This window comes from Canis lupus, chromosome 33, assembly GCF_011100685.1.
Source record: "Canis lupus familiaris isolate Mischka breed German Shepherd chromosome 33, alternate assembly UU_Cfam_GSD_1.0, whole genome shotgun sequence".
NCBI classification, from domain to species: Eukaryota; Metazoa; Chordata; class Mammalia; order Carnivora; family Canidae; genus Canis; species Canis lupus.
Window position 1 is genome coordinate 12,321,989 of NC_049254.1, and position 27,837 is coordinate 12,349,825.

Below are 27,837 nucleotides of genomic sequence, written 5' to 3' on the forward strand. Positions count from 1 at the left end.
CATTTCAACAGTCTTTCCTTTGTCTATTTTTAACTACTGCCCCTTCCCACCTGAAGCCAGGGACCACCCGGCATCTGTTCTAACTTACCAAGGATAGAATGAGGCAGCAGCTGGGAAGAGGCAATGAATTTTTTTCTAATAATGAAGGGACCATCATTCACTTGGTAGGACCTCTGCTCCACTTCATTATTGAACACAAGATGTGAAATTTCAAGCACAAAGCTCCTTGGCTGTCCTCTGTGACATTTGTAGCCCACAGCAATCTATCTCTGGGGTGGGCTGGGATCTTTGAAAAAGGAAGGGGAAACACCAAGCAGGCTGCTGAGTTATTTTATCCCTAAAATTCTAGTGGAAAGTTCACCAGAAATGTCAAGCGTAACAGGACTTCAAGGACCCTGAAATTCTCCTGAGAAATCCAGATAAGACATATATGACTAGGTGATATTTAAAACAATAATGTGGAATGTTAATGAGAGGATGTACGTTTACCTGCTCCTGGTGGATACAGCCTTCGGGGAGGTGATTTGGCAAAGTATCTAATGTCTGAAAATGTGCATGTGCTTTGACTCAGCAACATTTGGAGCGTGATCAGGGCTATGTGCAAAAATCCCCCTTATAAACATTTATATGGAAGCATAAGTTTTAATAGCAAAATATTGGGGCAATTAAATACTTGACCACAGAAGATTGCTTAAATTAAATTAATTTGTTTATTCGTGTGAGGAAATACCAGGAGTCATTGCAAATCATGCTGTAGAATACTTAATGATTTGGGGAAATATTCATTAAATAATAAGGAAATATAGCAGATTATAAAAATTATGTACTGTGATGTGATTTAAATTATGTAAAGTATTATATACATGCAAATGGAAAAAAACTCAGCATATGTATGTAATGCATCAATATGCTATATCGGACTCCTCAGTAACAAGGATTCGACTACATTTATTTTACTTTCTTCTCTGTGCATTTCTGGAGATTTCATACTTTATATGAGGATGGGCCGTAAGAAGTTTCTTTTATTTAACCGTGTGTGATCTGCAAATGTCCATTTCACAATATTGAGCTTCTGTAATTAGCATGAGTTATTTGTGTAATAAAAAGTTAGTATTGGGTTGTTTGTTTAAGAAATTATCTTCCTGGGACACCTGGGTGGCTCAGTGGTTGAGCATGTCTTCGGCCCAGGGTGTGATCCCGGGTCCTGCGATGGAGCCCCGCACTGGGCTTTCTGCATGGAGCCGGCTTCTCCCTCTACCTATGTCTCTGCCTATTTTTTCTCTCATGAATAAGTAAATAAAATCTTTAAAAAAGAAGAAAGAAAAAGAAAGAAAGAAAGAAAGAAAGAAAGAAAGAAAGAAAGAAAGAAAGAAAGAAAGAAAGAAGAAAGAAAGAAAGAAAGAAAGAAAGAAAGAAAGAAAGAAAGAAAGAAAGAAAGAAAGAAATTATCTTCCCAACACATAGGCTGAGATATTGATCTCCTAGCACTTGTGTTAAATACAATAACTAGAAACCAGGCCTGTGCCTTTGTTTTCCAGCACCTTCTATGTTTACTATAGTGTGGATACAAAAAAAAAAATCATTTTTTAAGTATGCTGTAAACTAAACAAGTTTGATAAACACTGGTTAGATCAAGGAGAGATTTTTTTTTCTTTTTTGTTTTTGGATGGGATGGGGAAAATAAGAGATTTTTAGTATTGTCTCTGGAAACTGTCTCAATAGGAATTCCCCCTTTTTCCCCCAAAGAATCTGTGACACCAAAAAAGGATTGGTTTACTCTGCCCTCAAAAGAATTTTCCTGCTCCTATCATTAAAAGGGAGAGCTGGCCTCACAAAATGAGATTGAAATACAAAACTCTCGTTCCGCACACCCATCCACCCCCATCTCACCACACTCCCATTTGCAAAGTCTCTCACTTCACTAGCAATCATTGGAATCCTAACTACAGAGTGTTTGAGCCAAACTGTGGGATTGTGGCATTTAGATTTGCAAGGCTAGAATTGGTGTCATAGGGTAATCATAACACTGCTAAAGCACTGAGTTGGATCATATGACTCTTTAAGACTTCAAGGAGGGAACATACCAAATGGCACAGCTCAAAAAGAGCATAGCTTACGAGGCTAATTTACTTTCCTTTTATTGGATGACTAGTGCAGCTGGTAGGTTTTGAGCAATCAGCTAAACTTAGAATTGTGGTCAATAGACAGAAAAGCCTTAACCTCTTGGCTGTGAGTCCAGATTCACATTGGTATATTGTCTACGCTTTGACTCCATGGAGAATTGGGCAACCGTCCTCAGACATTTAGAAAAGAGCTAGAAGAATCCTTGAGGTTTTATAATCTAACTACCCAGTGAATAGATTTCCACCAAAGAATACTTGATGGATGGTATCAGACAGTCTCTGCCTGAACGGAAAGAAAGTTTACTACTCCATGAGTCAGCATTTTCCATTGTTGGAACTGCAAAAATATTCCATATTAGGGAGCTGGTATGGCCTTGCTATTGATTTTTACATGGTCTTACTACTGCCATCTAAAGCAGAAAATGTTTATTTTCTCTTTCACATGATAGGCTTTCAAATACTTGAAGGCAGCTATAGCATGGTTAAATCTTAATAAATAGCAGAAATGAGAAGTCTTGAGAAACAGCACATGCTGGCAGAAACATGTTTACATTAAGTGTAAAAAAAGACTATCTGCTTTTTAGAAAAACGATTTTTTAGAACATTTTTAGATTTACAGAGTGACTAAGAAGATAGTACAAAATATCCCTACATACCCTGATATATTACACACCCAATTTCCTTACCATTAACAACTTACATTAGTATAATACATTTATTACAATTAACATACCAATACTATTACATTATTATTAACTAACATCCATATGTTATTTAGATTTCCTTAGTTTTTACCTAATTTTTTTTTGCTTTTCCAGGATCCCATCCAGGATATCACATTACATTTAATTGCCATGTTCCCTTAGGCTTCTCTTGGCTGGAGAGTTGTTGAATTTTCTTGATTTTGATGTCCTTGACAGTTTGGAGGAGTATCTGTCGGATATTTTGCACAATGTTCCTCTACTGGGATTTGTCTGATACTTTTCTCAAGTTCAGACTGGTATTATGGGTTTTGGGGAGAAAGGTCACAGAACTAAAGTACTGTTTTCATCACATCACTCCAAGGTACATACTATCAACATAAGTCATCATTGATTTTGCCCTTGGTCATCTGGCTTAGGTACTATCTGTCAAGTTTCTCCACTGTGAAGTCACTCATTTTTCTCCCTTTCCATGCTGCTTCTTTGAAAGAAGGTCACTAACTGCATTCCTTACTTGAGGAGTGGGGAGCTACAATTTCTCTTCTTTAGAGTGGACTATCTATGTAACGTATCTGGGATTCTTCTGAATGAGAAATTCATCCCTTCTCCACCATGTATTCGTTTATTCAACCATATATTTCTATCAGTATGGATCACGAATACTTATTTTATATTTCGTTACGGTTCAACACTATTTTATTAATTTTGTGGCTCAAATTGTTCTAGTTTTGACCATTGTAAACACTTTCAGTTTCCTCTCATGTTCCTTCTATGTATCTTCATCAATGTTGTTGGCTCATCAGTTATTGTTATTGTTTGTTTTTGAGCACCTTCTTACTTTTTTGGACTATAGAATGCTCCAGGATTATTTTGTATATTTAATCCTCTAGTCTTAAAATCAGACATTTCAGACATTTCCCCAAAGAGTCTAGTTTTTTTGTTTTCTTGGGGTTTGATTTTTTTTTTTCATCGAAAAATAATATTAGAAGTCAAGTTCCGGGCGCTGGGTCTGCTTATTTCTACTAGGATGTTGTTTATTTTAAGCCCTTTCTGCTGACAGAGCAAAGGGATATATGTGTGCATAAAATCCCATGTATATATGCATATTTATATACATTCCTAGATGTAAATACATGTGTCTGCCTTAAACTAAACAAAAGTCCACACTGATACCTCCAATTCTAAACCACTGCCACATGGATCATTTTACCCTCCTGTCCCTGCCCTTCTGTAAACTGCCACTTCAGCAATGACAAACGTGGCTCCTATCATCTGTATCCACTTACTTAAATGATCAGTTCTAGTATGCAAGCATAGCAGTATTAGAACTGTTTACTTTTACCCTTATGGAAAACAACTTTATCAACCAGAATATAGTGCTTATGTGCAGTTTATCTTTAGATTTGCAGGCAGGATTGTTTTAAACAAGCAAGGTTACTAAAACATAGTTCATATTTTCCAATGGCTCTTATCTTACATTCAGCAGTAACAGATTGCCACGGTTTTTATTTTTTAAGATTTTATTTATTTATTTGACAGAGAGAACAAGCAGGGGGAGGGACACCTGGGTGGCTCGGTGGTTGAGCGTCTGCCTTCAGCTCAGAGCGTGATCCTGGAGTTCTGGGATCGAGTCCTGCATCGGGCTCCCTGGATGGGGCCTGCTTCTCCCTCTGCCTATGTCTCTGCCACTCTCTGTGTCTCTCATGAATAAATAAATAAAATCTAAAAAAGAAAAAGAAAAAGAAAAAGAAAAAAAGAACAATCAGGGGGAGCAGCAGGCAAAGGGAGAGGAAGAAACAGGCTCTCCACTGAGCAAGGAGCCTGATGTGTGTTCCATCTCTGGGCCCTGGTATCATGACCTGAGCCAAACCAGACATATAACTGAGCCATTCAGGTGCCCCTGCCATGGTTGGTGGTACATTGCCAGCTTGATAATTTAAATTTTGAAGAAGCTGGGATCCCTGGGTGGCGCAGCGGTTTAGCGCCTGCCTTTGGCCCAGGGCGCGATCCTGGAGACCGGGGATCGAATCCCACGTCGGGCTCCCGGTGCATGGAGCCTACTTCTCCTCTGCCTGTGTCTCTGCCTCTCTCTCTCTCTCTCTGTGTGACTATCATAAATAAATAAAAATTAAAAAAAATTTTTGAAGAAGCTCTCCTGCCAATTTATCTATGAACTGCATGCTACTCTTTAAAGCGAAGAGGGCATGGCATTAATAAATACATTTCAACCAACTTCAAATTAGCAAATTAAGCAAATTTACCATGTTGATGGGATCATCAGCAGGTTTCAGTGAAATGTCAACAACAACAGGAAGCAAAAAGGTGGAAAAGAAAGTTGGGGGATCCCTGGGTGGCGCAGCGGTTTGGCGCCTGCCTTTGGCCCAGGGCGCGATCCTGGAGACCTGGGATCGAATCCCACGTCGGGCTCCCGGTGCATGGAGCCTGCTTCTCCCTCTGCCTGTGTCTCTGCCTCTCTCTCTCTCTCTCTCTCTCTCTCTCTGTGACTATCATAAATAAATAAAAATAAAAAAAAATTAAAAAAAAGAAAGTTGGAAAATAAGAACCCTACCACCTAAAAGGTGTCAGAGATGCCATAATTCTTCAAGGAGATCCCCCAAAAGTTTTCTTGTTGACACCAGTTCTATAGATAGAAGAGTACAGCACCCTTCTGTCTAGCCATTGGAACCAATTTTCCCAGTAAATAGAGGACAGCTGCAGTTTAGAGGCCATTTGTTGGTAAGATGTTCATAAAAGCCTGTCACTAATAAGCCAATGTTTACCAGATTAGGTGTGCCTGCCTGAATCCCCTCCATGGCCATGCTGCTAGTGCTTCCATATTCCCTTCCAACATCTTGAAACAAAAGAAAGACAAATTGTGGTGGAACAAATGCCTGACTGTTGGGCTGGAGACCTGGGCCCTTGTTCCAGTTTTGCCAATTAGTATTTGTGGACATTTGGTCAAATCCCTGAATGTTAGCTTACCTGTAAAAATAGAAGGATCATTAAATAACGTTCAAGGTGAGTCAAGCTTTTCATGATTTCCAGTAAGTGAAGCCTGTCTTTAATAAGGTTAGCTCTCAATTCTGCCTTTTTCCTTCCTTAAAAGAAGAAAGGAATTTATTCTCAACAAGGAATAACCTCTTATGCAATTCTATCTAACGAAATTCAGTTCAATATAACAAATACTGAGATTTTTATTATGTGCCAGACATTGTATTAGGCACTAGAATAAAGTCCTATTGAAGATAAACAAAGTCCCTGCCTTCATGGAGCTTTAGTCTAATAGGAAAAACAAATAATTAAACACATACCTTACAATGAAGAATGATAGAGGCAAGGACAATATTAAAATATTTAAGAGCCCTAAAGTTTTAAAAACTGGTTCTCAGGAAAAATCTGAAACACACTCACTCTAATAAGGAAATGTCTGTGAATAATTTAAGGATTGTCCCGATAGGGGAAAAGAATCTATACTTTACAGGTTAAAGCTTTAATCTACTAAATCCCCCAAATGGGCAATGTGAGTCATTGGCTAGCCTATGAGTGGATCAGAACAGCTCTTGATGGTCACTTACTCTGCCTACTTGGCATGTAGCTGGATCTATCAACCCTCTCCACGGTGCGGAGATCTATTCATCCTGTGGCTGCTCAAGACAAACCTTCTAAGTAAATTCCCTTATTAAAACGGCCATCCACCAATTTGGAGTAGAAATGCTCATGGTGAGAGCATATGCTTCCACTGACATTATTGATATAGCTGCCAAGTTCCAGCAAAAAGGCATTCAGGCATGGTTAGTGTGGGTATGGGTTATGGAAGGAAATGGCATTTCTCTACCAGGCAGGAGGCAGAGAAAATGAGCAACATTACCACATACTCTGCCTTCCAGAAGTGCCCCATGGTAACAAAAAATTGCCAACCTCTCTCTCCTTGAAGCCAAATGGGCACATTCTGTTTTCCACTGGCAGGATCATTTGGTCATTCACTGTCTTTGTCCCCTCCATTGGCAGAGGACTTTTTAGCACACAAAGAAACCCTTACTAAATTCACCCCCAAAGCATTAAATGATAGCCAGCAAAACTTGTCTTTACTGAAGACTGAAATGTCTCTAATGAGAAAAACTGTTCTCTGAAACATAATGGCCTTGGACATTATGACTGCCTCACGAGGGGGCACCTTTGCTATTATCCAAACAGAAGGCCATGTGTTCATACTTGGAGTCAGATAATGTATCATCTTTAGTAAGCTACACGAGGACACAAGGAAACATTTCCCCTGAGGGGATGCAAATCTGTGGTTTGGATCATGGGGCTCTTGGCTGAAAGACTTGCTACTTGTTTTGGGAATCATCACCTTACCTGTTGTTTCTCTTGCAGGCGCCCATACTGTTGCTGTGGTATCTTCCATTACAACCAGAATACTGCCAAAGGAGCCACCTCCATGCTAATGAAACCCCTTCCTGGCTGCTCAGGGCACATTGCAGGAAACCTGGGGCCTGTATGATTATGGGAGCCAGTCTCATGAGGGGTGAAGTGAGGGTGAAATGTCACCCTCTCATGGAGGGTGACCTACTCCAAATGGAGGAGGTCATTGAGGACAGGATTGGAGGTTACCCATAAGCTGGGCTCCTGGCCTCCTCTGCGTCCTTGGAATGTACCTTCTACATACTGATGGGACCCCCAGAGCCATTTTCAAGGGTATGGCTGTGACAGACAAATATGTGGCTGTGATCATCTGGACTATAATGTGACTTCACCCAGGTAGGGCCTCTCTATATAAACTTTCAGTTTCTGGCAGGTGGGTGCAGAGGCCCACTCATTTTTCGACCGCCCAAGACAGGCCTCATAGGTAAGTTCCCTTGTTTATTAAACCTGCCACCTGGCTACCTGGAGAGGCCGCCTCCTTCTTCCATATGTCCTTGCCCTCCATGTGCAGGGGGCCCAGTTTCACATTTCACCCAGGAAACTTTGCAAAACAACGCATGCCTTATCTTTCAGTTGTCCTTTTAGCCTCAGAAATATAAATATTCAGTATTATTGGAACAAGAAATGCCCTCAATCAGCTTGTGACTTTGCCCAGAAGCCCTGCAAAGAGGACAGCCTGCTGTAAGTGATAACAAATTCTTAATTTACTGCAATCTCTGCTTCCATCGGATCTGCTGCTGCAGCCCCGTGCCCACGCTGATAGCTCCTTATCTGCCCAGCCTCAGGAAGCAAAGGGTGGTAAAGCCGAACCGCTGCCAGTCTTCCTCCAGTCAAGCCCTTCTATTCCAAAGGTCTGGAAGAGCCAGCCACCTGTCCAGAGCATCTCCAACGTGGCTGTGGGAGTGAAAGCTCAGCATAAGGACTCAAGGACCAGGCATTAAAGTTAAAAAAAAAAAAAAAAAAAAAAAAAAGGGAAACATGTGTTTTGACTTTGAGAAAACTCACAAGCCATTTAAGTAGGAAGCCCCATTCCCCCCGGGGACGGTAGCCAAAAGTGACTAGTATTTGTGTCAGACGAACAGAGAGGGATAAATACTACTTCCTTCTAAACAGCAGGTACAAAAAAAAAAAAAAAATTGACAGCAGGTACTACTTTCACTCATTCACTTTCCTTTGAGATAACACCTTCTTCTATCTGTCACCAGATTGATTCCGAATTCACTTTATTTGTAAATCAAGAAAAGAGCTGAGTTTCTTCCTCGGTGGACCAAGTAATAATAACAACAATAATACTCAACAGCATAGTAAAATTTGTATTCCTCCTCTCTCTCTTTTTTTTAAAGATTTTTAAAATTTATTCATGAGAGACACACAGAGAGAGAGGCAGAGACACAGGCAGAGGGAGAAGCAGGGTCTGACCTGGGGTCCTGCCATGGTAAGAAGAGAAAAAGTGGGTAACGTGGTTCTACTTTTCAAGAAACTTAACCTTTAATCAGAAAAGCAGTTGAAAAGCTGTTGTCCCTGCTGAAAGCTAGTTAACAAGACTAAAATTTTCCTTGATTCCTTTGTTAATTGTCATAGGATGGCTTTTCACCATAACATATTTGTTTTCCTCTATTTTTTGGAATAAGTAATATATGCATCTGGTAAAAATTCAAAACGTGCAAAGGAATGCACAAGGAAAACAACTATTCTTCCCACCCAGATCCCTCAGCCATCCGGTTCCCCTAAATTTCAGAGGATAGTTTATGGATATTTATACATACATATAGACATATATGCATGTGTGTGTAGGCAAATAAATAAATATATATACACACACAGTGCCTTGTCTCGAATTTGGCTTTTTAAAAAATATCTACACATTGGGACACCTGGGTGGCTCAGGGGTTGAGCGTCTGCCTTGAGCTCAGGGCGTGATCCTGGCATCCTGGGATTGAGTCCCACATTGGTGGGCTCCTTGCAGGGAGACTGCTTGTCCCTCTGCTTAAGTCTCTGCCTCTCTCTGTGTGTCTCTCATGAATAAATAAACAAAATCTTAAAAACAGATAAAAAAAACTAAAACCTTCCAATATTTATTCTATTACTCTTATGTTATGTTTCATTTTTTGGATGTTTAAATTTCTGATATATCTGGAATTTATTTTATGTATTTTTTTCTAGATTGGTATCTAGTAGTCCCCTATATTTAATCTATTTTTGTATTTTCTATTTTATTCCACTGATCTGTTTATTTCCACCCAAGTACTGCTCTGCTTTCATTTTAACTGCTTTATAGTGTGATCTAGTTTTTTTCATAATTGCTTTTATATTCAGTAAAGTATAAAGTATGTGTAACTTAAAAAACATATTTTTAAATTTTTATTGGAGGAAGTGGGGCCTTCCACTTCTATCTTAAAATAGAAGGCCTTGACTGGAAGAGGGCTGGCTTGACATATATAAATTATTTCAGGAGTTATTAACATTTTAATACTGTTTAAGTTTCCAATCCTAGAACATGGTATGAATTTCTATGTGTTAAAATAGCATATGTCCTTCACTTGTATCTTAATATTGTCTTCATAGATCCCATGCATTTCTAAGTTTAGTCATAGATATTTCACCTTTCTTATTGTTATTATATATGAATCTTTTCTTTTAACATATAATTTAAGAGGTTTTCTCAGTATTTACAACTATTTGATCGTGTACATTAATTTTTCCCCAACCACTTAATTCTTTTACCACTAATAACAATTGATTATTTTTTCTTCTAAGTAAACAATTATCTAAAATAAGTAATTTTATCTAAGTAATTTTATCTCCACTTTTTAAAAAGTTTTTATTTACTTGAGAGAGAGAGAACACAAGTAGGGGGAGAGGCAGAGGGAGAAGGAGAAGCAGACTCCCCACTGAGCAGGGAGCCCAGCATAGGACTCGATCCCAGGACCCCAGGATCATGACCTGAGTGGGAGGCAGACACTTCACAACTGAGCCAACCAGGACCCCATCCACTTTTCCTATTTTCACACCTTTTCCCCCTTTTGCTTAATTTTAGCTCCTAGTAATTAGGAAACCAAGTGAAATAGGATGAGTGGTAAAATCCATGCCATTTTGTTACCTAGCACAATCGAAAGGTTTCTAATAGTTTAAATAAAGAAGGGATGTCATATTTCATCAAATAACTTTTCATCATCTGTAGAGGATCAGTTTTCCTTATTCTATTAATATTTTAAATTAAATCAAGAGGTTTTAATATTGAACCACTCCACATATACTTGGCCAATAGTCTATTATTCTTCACTCTGCTTTTATATTCTGTTTGCTGATTTTCAGTTGGAATTTTTTTTTACTTGCTTTTTCTTTTATTCTTTTTTTTTATCTTTTTGTCAAGCTTTGGTATTAATATCAAAGAACTTTCATTAAAAATCAGAAGATTTTCTCTACATGTGATCTAGACTACCTACCACTTTTTAAGATTTATTTTGAAATGAGCACAGTCACTTCTCAATGGGAGACACCTCCGCTTTAACCATGTTGGCATATTAAATTAAGGACTTACCTTTATGGCTAACCAATCTTGCTGTGCTGCAATGTTTTTTCTCATTCAGAAATTTCCATGAAGTGTCTGTGTCTACAAAAGCAAACGGTGGGATGAAATTCTGTAGAAAACTTGCCATATACGAAGCCCCTGAGGGAACTGGGTGATAGGAAGGGAATCTGACACAGCTTTTTTCCTCAGTGAATTAAAAAAAAAAAACCCTCCTTCAAGCTTCTGCACTTGTCTCAGCCCAGCATTACAAAGTGAAAGAGACTTGAAAGAAATCTCTGTCCTTCAAAAGAGGAAAATCATTAGTCCGTCTGCCCTACAACCTGGAATTACTGAGATAACATAATAAATTAGAGCTACACATTTTCTCTTAATTCTCCATCTATTGTTTTTTCCTATCAGTGTGTGGCGAACTTCAACAGGAACATAGCACTACTTGAAATTACAGAAAGTTTTAAAAGCACACTCAGCTTGTGCTTCACCCTTCAGGTACAGCAAGACTCAACACACCAGTAGCAGCCAATTGAAAATAATTTCTATTTTTGTTGATAATAGGCTCCTCTGGTGATGTTCTAATTCCAGATTTCATTAGCTTCTAATGGAAAAATGATGATATAAACTGAGACCTGATGCATTTTCCCCAAAATAAAAGAACAATGCTGTGTTTGGAACTGCCTCAGAAGGTTGTGCTGTGTCACTTCTGTGATAGACGAGTCTGAATTTACACCTTTTTAAGACTCAGTACTGTTTATCCTTATTTACTAAAAGGAACCCAAAGTACTGATAAGGAAAGTGGTAGCCTTTCCTTATCAGGACATTTTGTTAACTTGCCAGATAGCAAGTGGTTGGGGTTGGGTGTATTGTAAGAAGATGCAAAGACTCCTAAGGTGATACATGACATTTTCAGAGAAAACTTGTTAAAAGGACTTGAGAACACAATAATGTCTCCATTACCTCTCTCTCCTCTAGGACTTAGCCCAGTACCTTATCATAGAGTCGTCCCTAATGTTGCTAAATATAAAAGTATGTGCTTTGTTACCAAGGGGAAATGGGGTCATTCCACATAAGATGATATTATGCATAACTGAAACTTAACTCTTTACTAGACATTTTATATTCTAAAATTTTAGGATGTGTTTTTTTTAAATGATGAAATAGTTTATTAATATCTCTGTGTTATTTCTTAATCACTTTGATGATTCAAGATTATTATGTTGGTCCCCAAATATAGCCAGAGTCTCATGGAGGCTGGGAAACATTAGGATATTTTTCCCTTCACTGAATAATATCATATTGCTTGGTTTTCTTTGTTTTTGAATTTTTGAATCCCCCCTCCTTTTTCCCCCTCTCTCTCTACTGCCCCTTCTTGTTGTTATGAAAGGAAATGCCTATAGAAGTCAGAATTGGCTAGGTGATCTTCAGGGGGTTCAGGCAGCACTTTTCCCAGTGATGCAAGTAAAGAGGACTGCGTGTCAGTGAGCAGTTACGTGTCCCACAGTGATCCGCTCCTAGACTCTCATCCGTCTGTGAATGAGCATGTTTTTGGCATAGAGTTGGTTCTATTTAAATCTGGAGAATAAATATATGAGGTGACCCTACCATTTTTAGAGACAGTATGAGTCTGATGTTCTATATCACATAGTGTGGATATTATTAAATCTAATTTCCACAATATCCTGTAAGTTAAATGTGATTATTTTCACTGTACAGAGTAAGAAATTGAATATCATAGAGATTACATGACTTCACTACATTTACCCAGCTGGTAAGGGGTAACTTGGGTTTTTCTAGATCCAAAGTCACTGCCATGTGTTTGCTGGTTCTGCAAGCCTTACAAATGTGTCCTCCCATCCATTTGAATTCACTTCATCTGCTGTCTGAGAAACCAGACAACCTGTGGAAATATGAGTAAATTATTTTATACTTTGCTTATTTCCTAGTTCTCAGCTACATTCCAGGCAGTAGGAATTTATAAATATACATTCACCACCCTTCAGGTATGGCCAAACCATAAAATACATTGCTAAAATTCATTATGTGTCTAGCACACATATTTTGAAGATTATGCAGAAGTATAAATACTTCTACCTTAGGGAAAATCAAAACTTCTGTTCAACTGAAAATATTTTGATTATTTGATTATAGTTCACCATTTTCTTGTATATTTGCTTTGGTTTGTAAATTTTGATTTGTAATTAATATTTTCAGATACATGTTTCTGCCCACACAAAGTATCAACATGTCGCTCATTAGGAATGGTCTTAAAAAAAAAAAAAAAGAAAGGAATGGTCTTTAAAAATAATGTCCCTTATTATAAAAATACAAATATTATATTTTTATTTCTAAAACATCTTTGATGATAAAGTCAATCTATTACAAAAATGGGAAAGTGAGAGTCAGATGGGCTACATTTTTTTAAAAGGCAAAGGCTCTTTTAATGAAATTTGGTTGTTTTTTTAATTTTTTAATTTTTTTTTTTAATAAGGATGATCACTGTGAAATTTTGTCTGACTCTATTTTGCATCTACCATTATTATCATGAAAGAATGGAATGAAAGTTAAGAAAGGCCTTGCTTTCTCCCAAATTAAAAAACAAAATGCCATTAATGCAAAGAAGACTGTTGGCTGCTACCTCCTGAACAAGAAGCTCTTAGAACCTGGAACTGAGCCAAGTCACAATGACAACACCAGTTTTGCTTTTCAAATGTGGGCCAGGGATAGACATACAAGGTGAAGGACCGCAATGGCAGTAGCTTAATGAAATTGATTTCACTTAAAAGTTAATTTATTTGTTTCAATTACATTAGACTCTGATTAGCCCCTGTAAAAGTATATCCTCTCATTCTTAGTGAAACTCAATTTCCTCACAAATGTTCTAACAACAGTAAGGACAAGTTGGACAAGTCTCCAAACATATTTGAGTTATTGGGCTAAAGATAACTCTTAGCTGAATTTCAACAAACAGGCAAGGGCCTTAGTCTTCATTTATTAGAAGACTAATACAAATAAATAGAAGAATTGAGAGCAATTTGGCTAATGTGCAAAAGAGGTAAGTTGACTCTGTTGCCAAAGTACAGTATTATGAATGAATAAAACCTTCTTTAGAGACCCAAAAGCGAGGTCTTGCCTTATTCTAGCTAAGCTGTATTTAAAAAAAGCAGGCACTTGTGTAGCTGGAACATGAGTCTTCAGTTGTAATTATACATTGCTATTCCCTCTTCCCCTGTTGCCACCACTTTCCTGAAATTCATCCCCTCTTTAAAAAAAAAAAAAAAAAATTACTCAGACAAAAAGCTGGGAGGGTACATTAGTGAGATTAGCTTAGGATACACCAGGGTAAGGAACCCAAATCTTGGTTAGCAGAACCAAATCAAGTTTACTACTGTGTGATGACACTTCCAGGCAGCTCTTACCCAGTAGTGACCCAGAGATTCATTCCACTTTGGTGTCATCAGCTTCCCAGATGATGAGTTGGTGGAGAGAGAACTTCAGGGAACACACTGACTCTTACATACCTCGGCAGGAAAGTGCTGTACACAGCTGACTCATCTAGAACCTTCAAATGGTCCCCATTTACCTGCAAGGGGGCTGATAAATATGGAAAAGCACATGGGTACTTACTTGATGAGGGTAAGCAAACACGTCTGCTACAGGGGGCCAATTTTAGAACAATCCAATAAGGAGTAACAATATGTATAACAAGAGGGGTGTAATAAGAATATTTCATACCTAAGGGCTACTTAACTTTTAAAATAGGAGAAAAGCATTTTTATCATCAGAGAAACATGTTTTTCCATCGATCAATATTCACATAAAGCATTTAATTCAGAAAACTGTCAGTAAATTGCTAATTTGAAAGAAAAAAATGCCGAACAAGATGTAATCTGTCCCTTTTCACAGCTATTAGAGACATCTAGGAGCTTTCTTTCTTTTTTTTTTTTTTTCTTTTTCCAGCCATTGCATTCCATTCTATCCAGTTCTTAGAGCTTTCATTTAATTTATCACATATACGAGGAACAGTCTCAACATTCCTGTCCTCCAAACCATATCCCTCACTTTAAATTGAAGTTCAGAGCCCATTTCAGGAAAGCGTCTCAAGGGAAATTTCCCTCAATTAACTACGGCTCATTCTTTGATCTGCACAATCCCTTCCTTATCAGTTTCTGTCAGAATATTTCTTTGTATGCATTCATATTCATTGAATGCCAACCTTTCTCATCTCTTTTGAAAGATTATAAAATTCTCAGGGCATAAGTCAGGTCTAATCTCAACTATATACTTTAGGTTCCTATTATAGTACTAAGCATCTCTGCGTACTCAGCCAATGTCATTGACCTATTTACAAGGACTTGAAATTCTATGTATAGATTTAGAATCCTCTGCTTGACTGCATTAAATTCTTTGAATAATTTCCTCCTGTTTGTTAAAAAGGTATATTTCAGCGGATGAGAAATAAATCATTTAGCAGCATTTGTTTTATAGCTGCTTTCAGCTTTGTAATATTGAAGGACAAGTTGGAAGAAGTGGATACTCTAAGAGACTAATGTATTCACTGGATTCCAAAAATGTATTGTGGGCAATTCTGAAGAACAAAAGTAATTAACATTAAACAGCAAATAAGAAAAACAGCATTATCTTCAGGAAGCAGCACGTGCACAATGTCCTTGGGAGTTGAGGAAAAGTGTGTTGCCAGGAGAAACCCTATGTGTTTATTTTCCAGCTGTGGGAGCTTGTTGCAGATTCTTTGGATCTCAAAGTGGGTCCTAACCTCAGCCTGTTTGTATTTTGACAATAGCCTGTCAAGTTATAAAACAGAAATCCCTTGCCTCACTTGGTCCTACTGAAGTCTAACTTGCTTTGCATACTTGTTTCATTCTTCCAAGATCACTAAAAATAATCTAAATGGCTATTATCTACATAAGGAGGAGAAAATAACAGAACAGTTGTATCTTCTGAATCAGTAGTTCTTACGTGTTGCTGCCCATTGGAATCACCGTGGAGGTGTTGACAAATACATTGCTTGCCCCTGTCCTCCCCACCCCCTTCAAAAGTTTGGTTTTAATTGGGCCAGGGTAGAGTTGGGCATCGGTATTGTTTCTTTGACTCATTCAGGTTTTCAGTTGTGAAGCGAGGAGACTGAAGCGGTGTTCTCAATACCCTGCAGAAAGTCTGCTTCTTTCTCTTTGTGATTAGCAGAAAGAGATCAGAATCCTCCCAGATCCTTCCAAGAATCAAGCCTATCTGCTTTACTTTGACAGTTCAGTTTCCCAGAGTAACAAATAAATGCAACCCGAAAGTGTACAGGGAAGTAAAAACAACCAGGATTTCATTAAATCTACTACTCCCCAGATTTATTTACTTGATTATTTGTTTTTGTGTGTGTGTGTGTGTACATGTGGAAGGTTAGCAATATATCAGTGAAACACTTAAAAATTTGCTAAGATTCAAACCAGAAATGTGCAAACAGCACATTTATTTGCTTTATTTAGCACTATTTACCCTATGATGTTGTTCACATGGTTGTGTAATGTTCCTTTGTAAGGAATTAATTTATAAAAACCTTCTTGATTCTAATTTTTCCCTTTTATCACTATGAGAAGATATCCAAAGGTCATTGCAGAAAGTGAAAGAACTCTCTCTCTCTCAAGTTTTAGATTATGTATTATCACCGTAGGTAACTTTCCAAGGTCTTTCAGGTTTGAGAGGTAACTGGAATTATTTCCTTAATATAAAACTGTAAGATCACAGAGAGTTAATATAAAATATCAAAACTTTGATTGGATAAGAACTGCAATTTTAGATGAAGGGTCAGTAACTGGGCGTCAAGCCAATTATAACTTTCTGGAGGAAGCTTCTTTAGGTAGCACATTGAGAAAGGGAAGAAACATGGGAGAAATAGCCTTTTTAAGCCCTGAGTTCAGTATGAAGAGCTAGCTGCCTGGGTTCCATTGTCCCATGGACTGAAGGTTACCTAAGAGGCAGGACAGCAGGAGAGGAAGGACCAGGAATCATCCATCACTAAAAGAATTCATTACAGGTGGATCTATGAGTGCATCAAGTCAGGACGGCAGAATTGAAATCAGGGAACTGAGCAATCGGAATGAGAAGTTGGGGGCATTGGAGCAGAAGATGGATGATGGTCGGAAGGAAGAGAAAAAAGAGGGTCAGTAACAAGAAAGTGAAGTTATGGGAAGGACACATGTATAAGTAAAAGGATCCAGGGCTCTTCCAAGATGCTCGTCTCTAGCCAGCCAAGAAGAACCAGCCAAGAAGCAGAACTGGACAGTGAACGAAACCCTATATTTATCCATTCTTTTATTCTTGTTTCAACAGATATGTTTTGCATGCCTAATACATGCCAGGCATATGTTGGATCCTGGGAAAGTGTAGGTGAATCAAATGGACCTTCCAAACAGCTTTTCTCCTCTACTGCCTGCTATGTACTGTCATAGAGAACTACAGATGGAAGATACCTCCAAGGAGGCTGCAGCAACACTGCCCCTTCTGGTAGTTTGGGGGAGGTCAGGTCCCTTAGGGGGATTTTGGAAAAAAAACATATATGATATATATATATGAGTAACAATGCTTAATATGTGACCTTTTATGTTTGTTCTGCTAAGGTTTATGCACAGGTATGTCCAATATTAACATTTGACACTTTCAAATTATATTGATTTTAAAAGTTTTTTTTTTTGAATTTTATAGTTTCCATTGGTTTCTCTCTTGTAATAGACTAAACATGACTGATGAAAAGCCTAGATTGTGAAGCCCCTGGGTAGCTTAGTCAGTTAAGTGTCTGCCTTCAGCTCAGGAATCCTGAGATCATGCCCTGTGATGGGCTCCCTACTTAGCAGGGAGCTTTCTTCTCCTGTGTCCCTCCCCCTTCTCATGCTTATGCTCTTTCTTTCTCTCTCTCTCTCTCTCTCTGAAATAAAATATGATTTTAAAATCCTAAAACAATTCCTTAAATACCTTATCAAAACAAAACAAAACAAACCTGACCAAATGAATCCATTACTTTGATCGTATGTGGAAACAGTGAGCAAAGAGGGATGGTCTTGGATAAGGATTACCCAAAGGTATTTTCTCCCCAGGCAATGGGAGCTTCCCATTCCCTTGTGAGTCCAGTGACGGCTCAGGTATCCACTGGTGCCAGAGGATAGCAGCAACTCAGGAAAGGTTGTGTTTTTGTATCTTTCCTCCTTCCAAACTCCTGACCTTGTTGTAACTTAGATAATTTGTCTGAAGGAATATGACAATAAAGCCTACGTAGTATGGAATTGCACTAATTGGCTGTATAAAGTATCATTAGTGCTGTGCTGAACTCCAAAGGCAGAGCTTAAGGTGGAGACAAACAAAACCTGCTTCTGGCAGGCACAGAAGCTACCCATATAATGGCAGCACCGGGGGCAGTCCCATTTCCCCCAAGTCCTCCCACAGAGTTCCCTCAGCAGGGTTGCATTATGGCATTTATAGGTTCCAGGTACCAGGAAACTCTATACCATCAAAAAGTTCAAGGTTATATTTTTTATGGAGCTGATAGAAACACAAAGAAATCAATATATTGCAATATTTTCTTCCATCTAATATCCCACTTCTTTTTCTTCTGATTTTAAAGAAAATTAGACCATCTTCTGGGCTCCTAAAATGTGAATGCTAGGCAATCTGTCTACCTAATAGATGTGATGTTTCTGTCCCTGTCTCTGGGTCCACACCACCTCATTCCACTGGCCTTAACTTAGTGTGCTACAATCTCCCTTGCTTTTTTTAAAATATAAACTCAAACTTTAAGTTTCTATTTTGGAGTAAATCAGACTCTTTTCTGTTTACGAGGTTATTTTTGAGTTGCAAAAATCACCCTTCTCCAGTCCCATGTTTTTAGTGATCCCTATTTTTCCTCATTCAGTTTGGCTGTCCCAGTCAGACAGACCGAAAGCACGAGGAAACTTCTTTACCTCCACCTGTACTGTTGGAAGCCTTCAAAGTTCATGCTAACAGCTCCAGGTTGTTGAGTGAATGCATTGCCTTTGTTTTTGATCTTCAGCGTCTAGAGCAAATCTTTGTTATCTTAAGTTACTTTATAAGAAAGACTCTATTGAGATAATATTAACACAATAAAAAAGTAAAGCGAAACATAGCAATGGTGTGACAAGAGGCACAGAGTGACTGAAACATACAGAAGACAGAAGCAATAGAGATAGAAAAAATGACAAGTAGAGAGTTGGACAGGAAGCAGGAAGAAAGAAAGAAAGAAAGAAAGAAAGAAAGAAAGAAAGAAAGAAAGAAAGAAAGAAAGAAACAGAGAAACAAACTGTTAGCAATGAGAGGCACAGTACAAGGGAGTGGATAGCATTGATGGAGAATGAGCCTGGGTTTCCACCTTCCACTTCATTTTCATCTGAAGAATCATTCCTTTTACTTGCCTATACTCAAAACATTTTTCCAGGGGTCATGTTTCCAAATCTTTATTTTTACTAGCCATCACTGGAAGAAATTTCTAGAAAGAAAGGGCTCTTGGGGATATCTCCAATTACTGCTGCTACATAACAAACTATCGCAAACTTGAGGGTTCCAAATAGCCACTTTATTCTGTTAACAGCATCTGTGGGTCAGGAATTTGACATGTCTATGATCTATGTGGTCTGGGATCTAGGCTGGGAGGACTCTAGGGCTCCATGGAATGACATGGCTGGTGGGGTCTGGAATCATTGGAGGAGATTTCCTACTGGTTGATGTCAGCTATCAGGCTGATGACTGATGGATCTACCCATGACATCCTCATGTGGCCTGAGTTCCCTTTCTTCAGAGCGTGACTTCCCTTTTCTCAGGACAGACTCAGGGTAGCAGGACGTCTTACATGGTAGCTCAGACTCCTGACGTGGAGTATTTCAAGAAAACCAGATGGAAGTTGTATGGCTTTTTCTTACCTATCCGTGGGAGCCACATATCATTAATTCTGCCATTATCAGTTTGTCTAAACAGAGACGTACCCTGTCAGATTGAAGGGAAGGTGAGGTAGGTCATCTCTCAATGGGAAGAGGGTCAAAAAAATTTGTGGAGGTGTTTTAAACCACCACAGGTTTCGGCTAATCCTTTAACCTATTACATTCTATCTCAACTGAATGTTCTTGAAATCACTGGGCTCCAATGATTGTTTTCTACCTCCCACCCTGTCATCACTATATGATATGTCACCTCTCCTATGTAGAATAAAAATACTCATCAAAGTACCTCCAAATTAAGGAACCTGGATAGCTTAGTTCTGAACATGAGGGCTATTACTGAGCAAATGCCCGTTTGATCAAGGCCCTTGTTGTTTCATGCTATAGAAAAGTCCAGTGTGCTCAACATAATAGTTTTAAAAGTCTTAAATATCATCATGTCTGTGATTACATTACTTATATTATTTAATGTAAGTACGAATACAAGGCTAAAGCTACAGGCTTGACGGGGCATGTTGGTGAATTATAATGGGCTTACTTCAAGCAGAAACCTTAAATGTCACCCTCAATATTCCTCAGAATTGGGGTTCCTGGGTGGCTCAGCGGTTGAGTGTCTGCCTTTGGCTCAGGTCGTGATCTTGGGATCGAGTCCTGCATCAGGCTCCCTGTGAAGAGCCTGCTTCTCCCTCTGCCTATGTCTCTGCCTCTCTCTCTCTCTCTCTCTCTCTTTGTGTGTGTGTGTGTTTCTCATGAATAAATAATCTTTAAAAAAAAAAAGATTCCTCAGAATTAGTTCATCTGTGAGCCTTCCACATTTCAGTTGAACACTACTCAGTATACATAATTGACAAAATGGTTCCTGGTTTAATACTGACATGTCAACTTCTCTGAGAAGACTTCTATCTGTCACTACCTATAATACTTAGTCATAGAGGGACCTGGGTGGCTCAGTCACTTAAGCGGCTGCCTTCAGCTCAGGCCCGAATCCCAGGGTCCTATGATGGAGCCCCATGTGGGGCTTCCTGCTCAGCAAGGAGTCTGCTTCTCCACCTTTCTCTGCCCCTGCCCCTGCCCCTGCTGCTCGTTTTTTTTTTCTCTGTCTCTCTCAAATAAATAAATAAAATCTAAAAAAAAAAAAAAAAAAAAAAAACCACCACAACTTAGTCTTAAGTATTTCCAAGCCTTAATTATAGCCTATATACTTGATAGTCTCAAAGAAGATGAATGCGAGTGAAGGAATGAATGAGTTTCGTGTTTTAATGATTTCACACCCATTATCCTGATCTCTCAAGGTTTTATATTCTACAATGATAAAGAGTGTAGCACTGTTTCTTAAGCACACAATCTAGTACCTAGCCTTTCTTAAATGATTGAAATAGAAATATTTACTATCAACTGCAAACACAGAAGTTTGGTTGGAAGTGTGGTGGGAGGTGGGATCCCTGGGTGGCGCAGAGGTTTAGCGCCTGCCTTTGGCCCAGGGCGCGATCCTGGAGACCCGGGGTCGAATCCCACGTCGGGCTCCCAGTGCATGGAGCCTGCTTCTCCCTCTGCCTATGTCTCTGCCTCTCTCTCTCTCTCTCTCTCTGTATGTGTGACTATCAGAAATAAATACAATTAAAAAAAAAAAAAAAAAAAAGGAAGTGTGGTGGGAGGTGATAGGCTGACTGGAAATCCATAGAAATGCAGATATCTCATTTATAGCAAATTGACTTTGAATCAGGGGGGTAGAGTAAACTAGATGGAAAAGTATAGTTTCTATCTCCATTCTGTTGAGACTGGGCTTGAACCTACTTGCTAGGAAGAGGGGACTCCCTGAAGACGGAAGCACACAACCATCTAGCCTAGTGATTAGGGTGAGATAGGGGTTAGGATAATGTAAAGAGGTCTTCTGATTTGGATTCAGAAATAAAATGGAAGATTCCAAATCCCAGGATTTTCAGTTATTATCCTATAAGGAAGTTAGGAACTATAAAACAAAGAGGATGACTCTAAGGACATAGCAAGATTTTGGGATTTTTTGCAGTGTTTGTCTGCTAGGTATTTTTATTCTTTATTTTTCTGCTCTGATTTATAGTATAATTCTTTTTTTTTTTCTTTATGCGCTTTTTAAATTTAATCTCCACACCTAATATGAGACTCAAACTCACAACCTTGAGATCAGGAGTTGCATGCTCTTCCAGCTGAGCCAGCCAGGCACCCCTACTGTAAAATTCTTGAAGCTAAATATCACAGTGATTATCCAGAGGCAACCTTGTGGCCCATTCTATAGGGCAACCTTGGATAAAAGACAGGTGAAAATATAAAAAGATTTAAAAAAAGGAGTTTCAGGTGACTGCCAAGGACACAAGGATTATCTCCATCTTTCTGACTTACAACTTTAAGCAGTCAAGCATGCTTTTAGAAGCAATCCTCTCCACCCAGCAGCTACCATGGAGACACGGGCTGATAGCTGACTAGGGCTACTTCTGCCACAGCAGAAGCCCAGAGTTCTCCAGGTTTTCTTGATAATTCTCACATGCTCATAGAGTCTTTTTTTTTTTTAAAAAAAGCAGTTTTACTGTTAGCTAAGCATCCAGTGTATCTTCTTTTTGAGTGTGGCCCTCACTTTCAAGTTGGGTCTCCAACACCTACCCTTCATCAGGCTTCTCCAGCAACCATGAATTGCCCTGGGCATCTGCAAAGAACTCCGTCTACTTAATACCTCCATCTGGACCCTAGCCAAAGTAGGGAAAATAGTACTTTGTGAAAAAGACCTGAAAGTGTGGTTTATTTTAGAAACATGTCTAGATCAAGAATTGGCTTTTTGAAGACTGTACATTGGCTTCTTCTACTAAAAGGAGGTGGGAGCCTCCTTTTAATTACCTGAGGGGAAAGGATGTGTCTAGCCAGAAGCCTTGGTTGTGCATTACTTAAGGGCTTTCAGTCTTCCCCTCTACTTGGTGTAATGGGCTCTTCTGAATAATCTTTCTCCTTAATTCTCTAACCTACAATTAATCTAGGCAATCCTAGGATCAAGGGCTGAAACACATCATCCACCAGTTTTTAAGCTTCTTTGGGAAGGATCTATGCTTCTTATGCTGTCATATCTGTCACAAGGTCTAGTAGAACTCTCGAGGGCATGCTGTTAAAGTCTAGGTTTTTGAATTTGTGCAATTCTCTAGGATCAGAGGCTGTTTCTGTGACATGTTCTAGCTTGAAGCTGAGAATGTCTCTGTGAGGCTGGATACGTACCCCATCCAAGGGGACAGGATGTGCAAGTCACCAAGGGCATGCCAGGGCAGGATGTAGTTCCTCGGAGGTGGTGCCTCGGCTAGACTGTACAGGAGGCAGATGCCAGTAAACAGGACTCTGGGGAAGGGATGGGAAAGTAGCTAATTGACAGAGCCTCTCAACTAGAAGGACTAGGATGCTTTTGTTTTTGTTTTTGCTTGCCTGCAATTTTTAATTGTTTTCTATGGGAAATGCATATTACATATGTATTTTCAAAATCTTAAGGAACAATCTCTGTTAAAGTCTGGAAAAAAAGCCTCAAGTTAGACTAATCCCACATAATTTCAATGTACCTTAATTCTAATTCACAATTAAAATATTGTATAAATTGATCAGTAGTAACCAAACATGCATTTTTATTATATTTTTAAATTTTTCTTTTATTTTCGCTCTCAGCCCTCCTCACTTCCACTTTCCTACCTCATTGAACCAAATTTTCACTCACCCTCCCCTTTGCTTTTTCCATATTCGTATGATAATAGCCAAGCATGTATACATATGCACCCATGCAGACTCACACACATATACTAATGCAGAAACGTAGTTACTGTTTCATTGTTTATTTTACTCAAAAATATTATTTCAGGTTCCACTTTTCTGTATTTTTCTATTTTCGCTAAACAGCAAATCACTGAAATAGCTCTACATCAATTGTCCTCTGGCATAGCTTTAATTCATTCTTTTTTAATGGTTACAAAATGGTCTGTGATACGAATTTACCATATTTCCAATCATTTCCTTATTGAAGAGCCATTGCTTCATATTTGCTATTTGACTACTAAGAACGCACTGCAATAAATATCCTTCCTATTGATGATTTGTTTTATGGTTGGACTAACGAGCTGTTTCTATGACAGGGGGTAAATGCATTTTTAATTTTAATAGACATTGCATTCCAAAATGTCATTAGTACTTTAGATTTTACACTTGCACATCAAGTTATCACCCTTTCAGATTATTGTCAGCCTCACGGGGGTAATATGATATCTCTTTGTTACTTTATTTTACATTCATCTGAATAACAGTCCATTTGAACACCATTTTCATATACTTGGTCATTTGAAGATGATCTCTGTGAATTGATTCTTTATCCTTTTCTTTTCTGTTGAGCTTCTATTCTCATCTTGACAAATTTTCAGTGTCCTTTGTGCATTATAGAAACAACCCCGTCTGTATTCTCCAGTGCACATATTTTTTTCAGAACCTATTACACGTTTTGGATTCTGTTATCTTTTGCTACAAATTTATATGCCTTATCTCTCATAGCTTCTGGGTTTTCAGCCTTAGTTAAGAAGGTCACACTTCTGCTAACTATTGTACATGTCGTCTCCCAGATTTTAACAAAACTGTTACTATTTTACATTTTACAAATAAGACTTCAATCCATCTGAAATTTGGTATAAGAAGCAAATGGGATAGCTGATCATGCCAGGGCTAATTATTAATGATCCATCTTTTTCCTGTGGAATGAAATACAACCTTTGTCAAATATAAAAATCTTCTATTATATACTGCAATCAATTGCTAGATTTCCTTTTCCTTCTATGGATTTATTTATCTATGTCATGCTGATAAAAGAATAATTGAGTATCCATGTTTCATAGAACTTTCTATGGTTATGTTATCTCAGTATTCTTGTGTGTGAGAGAGAAAAAGCGAAAGAGAGAGCAATGAGACCTATAAAATCTATTCTGGCATATATATATATTAAGATAATATTTTTCTACAATCTCAAAAATTCCCTATTAGAATTATGATTGCAATAGAATTAAGTCCACTTGTTAGTTTTAGAAGCATAAATAATTTTTATTATATTGTCTTAGCTAAGAAACTGTTTTGTCATTCCATTTGCTGAGAAATTTGTTTTAAATCCTTTAATGAGATCTTATATGTTTCTTTATATAGGTCCTAAACCTTTGAAAATATTTGCCTAAGTATATTTGAAGCATATAGGTAAATGTTATGACAATTGTTCAATCCCAACAAATTTTATGGAATCTATTGCATAAGTCAAATATGTGATTTTGTGTGTGCATGTATTGTGCACATATTGTGCTGAGAAGATATATCCATTTCCTTTACATCATAGCCTAAATATAAATAATGGGCTCATTACCTCTCCCACCTATAATTACTTTGATTTAGACAGTTTATAATCCTATATCTCTTCAATATCTTCTATTATGGAGTAAATGTCCCTATATTATCCATTTCTGCCTACTCTTGATTGCCTTATTGGTAAATAGTCCTCTTTCCTAAAGGAGTTAGAAAATCACCATTTTTTTTTTTTCATTTTGGACCAGATCATGAGCTTCTGACTGACTCTTATCAGTGAAGTAAATCCCATGTTTTACCAGTAGACTTCTATCAGCCTGCCTATCTACCTATCCATCTATCTAGATATAAAATACAATATATCTTAATTTCAATTGCCATTTATGTATTTTTATTTGGACAAATCATTGAAGAAAATGCAGATTTGGACTTTGCTATAAAAATGTGGGGGGGAGGGGAGAAGGCTATGAACGATATTCTAAGATCCAACTGAGGAAATATACAACAAAGCAAATGCATGTGTAAACATAAATCTCACCCCAACCAGTTGGTGACCAAAGACTGAGGACCCACACAGCCATGCCAGTTAGAACTCTGCTTTGTAGTAGCTCTTTTGAGTCAGAGGCCCAAAGCTTCCAGAACAGTGGAATGAATGTTGGGTTGCACTCAAAGTTTTATTTGTCTAATAAAAATTGAGGCAAAACATAGACTCTCCAATTTAAGCCTAATATGGCAAAATTCACTTAAAGAAAGTGGATTTATGAGGATTCAATCACAGATGCTGTGCCCTCTCCTGGGCTACAGAAGTTTATGGCTCCCACTGCTCATCAACTAATCCAGAAGGGATAAATATGAGGGTCTGGAATTCAATTCCTGTTCTGTTAATAATAAGCTGTAAAAAGATGGAGAAATTAAATTTCCAACACTACATCTAAGAAAAAGAGATTATAATACTATGTGCTTTATATCAGTGGTTCTTAACTGGGGCCAATTTTGGTGGTTGTAACTGGGGGGGAGATGCACTGCCATTTAGTGGGTAGATACCAGGGATCCTGTGAAACCTCATACAATGCGTAGGATGGTCCTCACAACAGAGTTATCCAGCCTAAAATCTCAATAGTTCTGATGTTGAGAAACTCTGCTTTGTAGAAATTTTGGGAAGATTAAGTGGGATACTGCTTGTGGGGTACGTTGAACAGGTGTCTGGCCTGTAAGGATGTACATGGTTGCTGCTGTCATGATTATTCTTATTAATTATTTGAACTGGCATTTTTTTCCCTTCCACTCAACATTTCCTGGAAATACTTTGTGGGTGCCTGTGGGGAGGGATGAAGTGGAGTAAAGTACAATATGGTAATCGCTAAATTCTGCATGTAATAGAACACTACAGGAATAGCGGCATATTGAGGACAGTTTGCTGATAAGTGTTTTATAGTATCTCCAACCATTTAAACCCAAACACTCTTTTCTGTGACTGTTTTTCCTGCCCTTAGTACTCTCCCCAGAATTTGCAATTATGAGCCCTTAAAGTGAATTCCATTAAATACTAACACAAATCAAACCCAATAATTCCTATATGAAGTTTCTGTCCTGAGTTCTTTAAATTTGATCAGACATGCTATAATATGGTATCTTATATAAAATGCTCTTTTAAAGACAATAAAAGGAAAAACATTTACATACTTAGTAAATTAATAATTACTTAATCTGAAACACAAAAGGAGATAAATGTCATATATGTTATACTCCTGAGACTGGTGAGCTGCTATACAGATAACTTTAATTCTGCCTTGGGTAACTCAAGGTCTAATTGGTTCATACCAGGGCTTTTTGGTTAATGAATAAAACCTGAAGTACTTAACAAAGAGAAAAAGGGATTTTAGTTAAAGATTTTTATCAGATCAGCGAGGCTTTACAAAGTTTGCACATGAGCAAATTAAGAGTATTGACTCCATTGATATGAAGACCAAGTGTGGTGCCAGTACCAGCAACATCATCATCACCAGAAACCTGTTAGAAACATTAGGTTTCCTGAATTGGGAACTTAGTGGATGGGCTCAACCATGAGTATTTTGCCAAAGTTCTCTGGGTGACTGAAGCAGACTGAAGTTTGTGAGCCACTTGTTGAAAAACAAGCAAAACAAAATACAGAGAAGTCACCTTGTAGGGACTACTCAAGGTGAATATTTTTATATGAATTAATTTTCCACTTCTCCAGGAGGATGCAACCTTGATCCACTTTTGCTGAGGAGTCTTTATCTTAACCAAAATACGACAGATTAATTTAACTAGATTCTCACCTTCAACTAGACTTGAAACCCAATGGATGGTAAAAGAGAAGTTGCCTCATTTGGCTACCACCACTCAAGACATCCTTTTGCTGCAGCTTAGGAAGGGCCTCCTGATGTACAGGGAAAAAAAGAATTCTGGGTTTGAACAGTGTCTTCCATTTACAGTTAAATGGCCTTGAGCAAATTATATTACCCATGTTATCCTCAGTTTTCTAATCCATTAAAAATGGAGCTTAATTCATCAGATTCTATTATACATAAAATCAGGTGAGTGCCTGGTACATAGTTTTTAAAGAGATAAATAAAAACTCTTCAAGAGGAGTGAATGTTTATGGCCAACTAAAACATTTTCTATTTCTACGGTTGCTATATCCTCTAGGAAAACCAGGTTATTATAAGGTGGCTTGGTGAATACTGATTCAGAGAGGAGAGATATTTATATGTTATAAATGTTTAATGGTTCAGGCTAAGATCACCTAATGCATCCATCTCTGCAATAAT

At 38.1% G+C, this 27,837-nt stretch overlaps 1 long non-coding RNA gene across 1 annotated transcript; it reads right to left on the minus strand.

Moving 5' to 3' along the window:
- Nucleotides 1-5,659: 5,659 nt before the first annotated feature.
- Nucleotides 5,660-11,484, minus strand: LOC106558153. Its single transcript, XR_005383061.1, has 4 exons — nucleotides 11,402-11,484; nucleotides 10,788-10,859; nucleotides 7,955-8,140; nucleotides 5,660-5,922 (listed from the first exon to the last, which is right to left on the minus strand). It is a non-coding gene; the product is annotated as an uncharacterized LOC106558153 (long non-coding RNA).
- Between the last annotated feature and the right edge of the window lie 16,353 nt (nucleotides 11,485-27,837).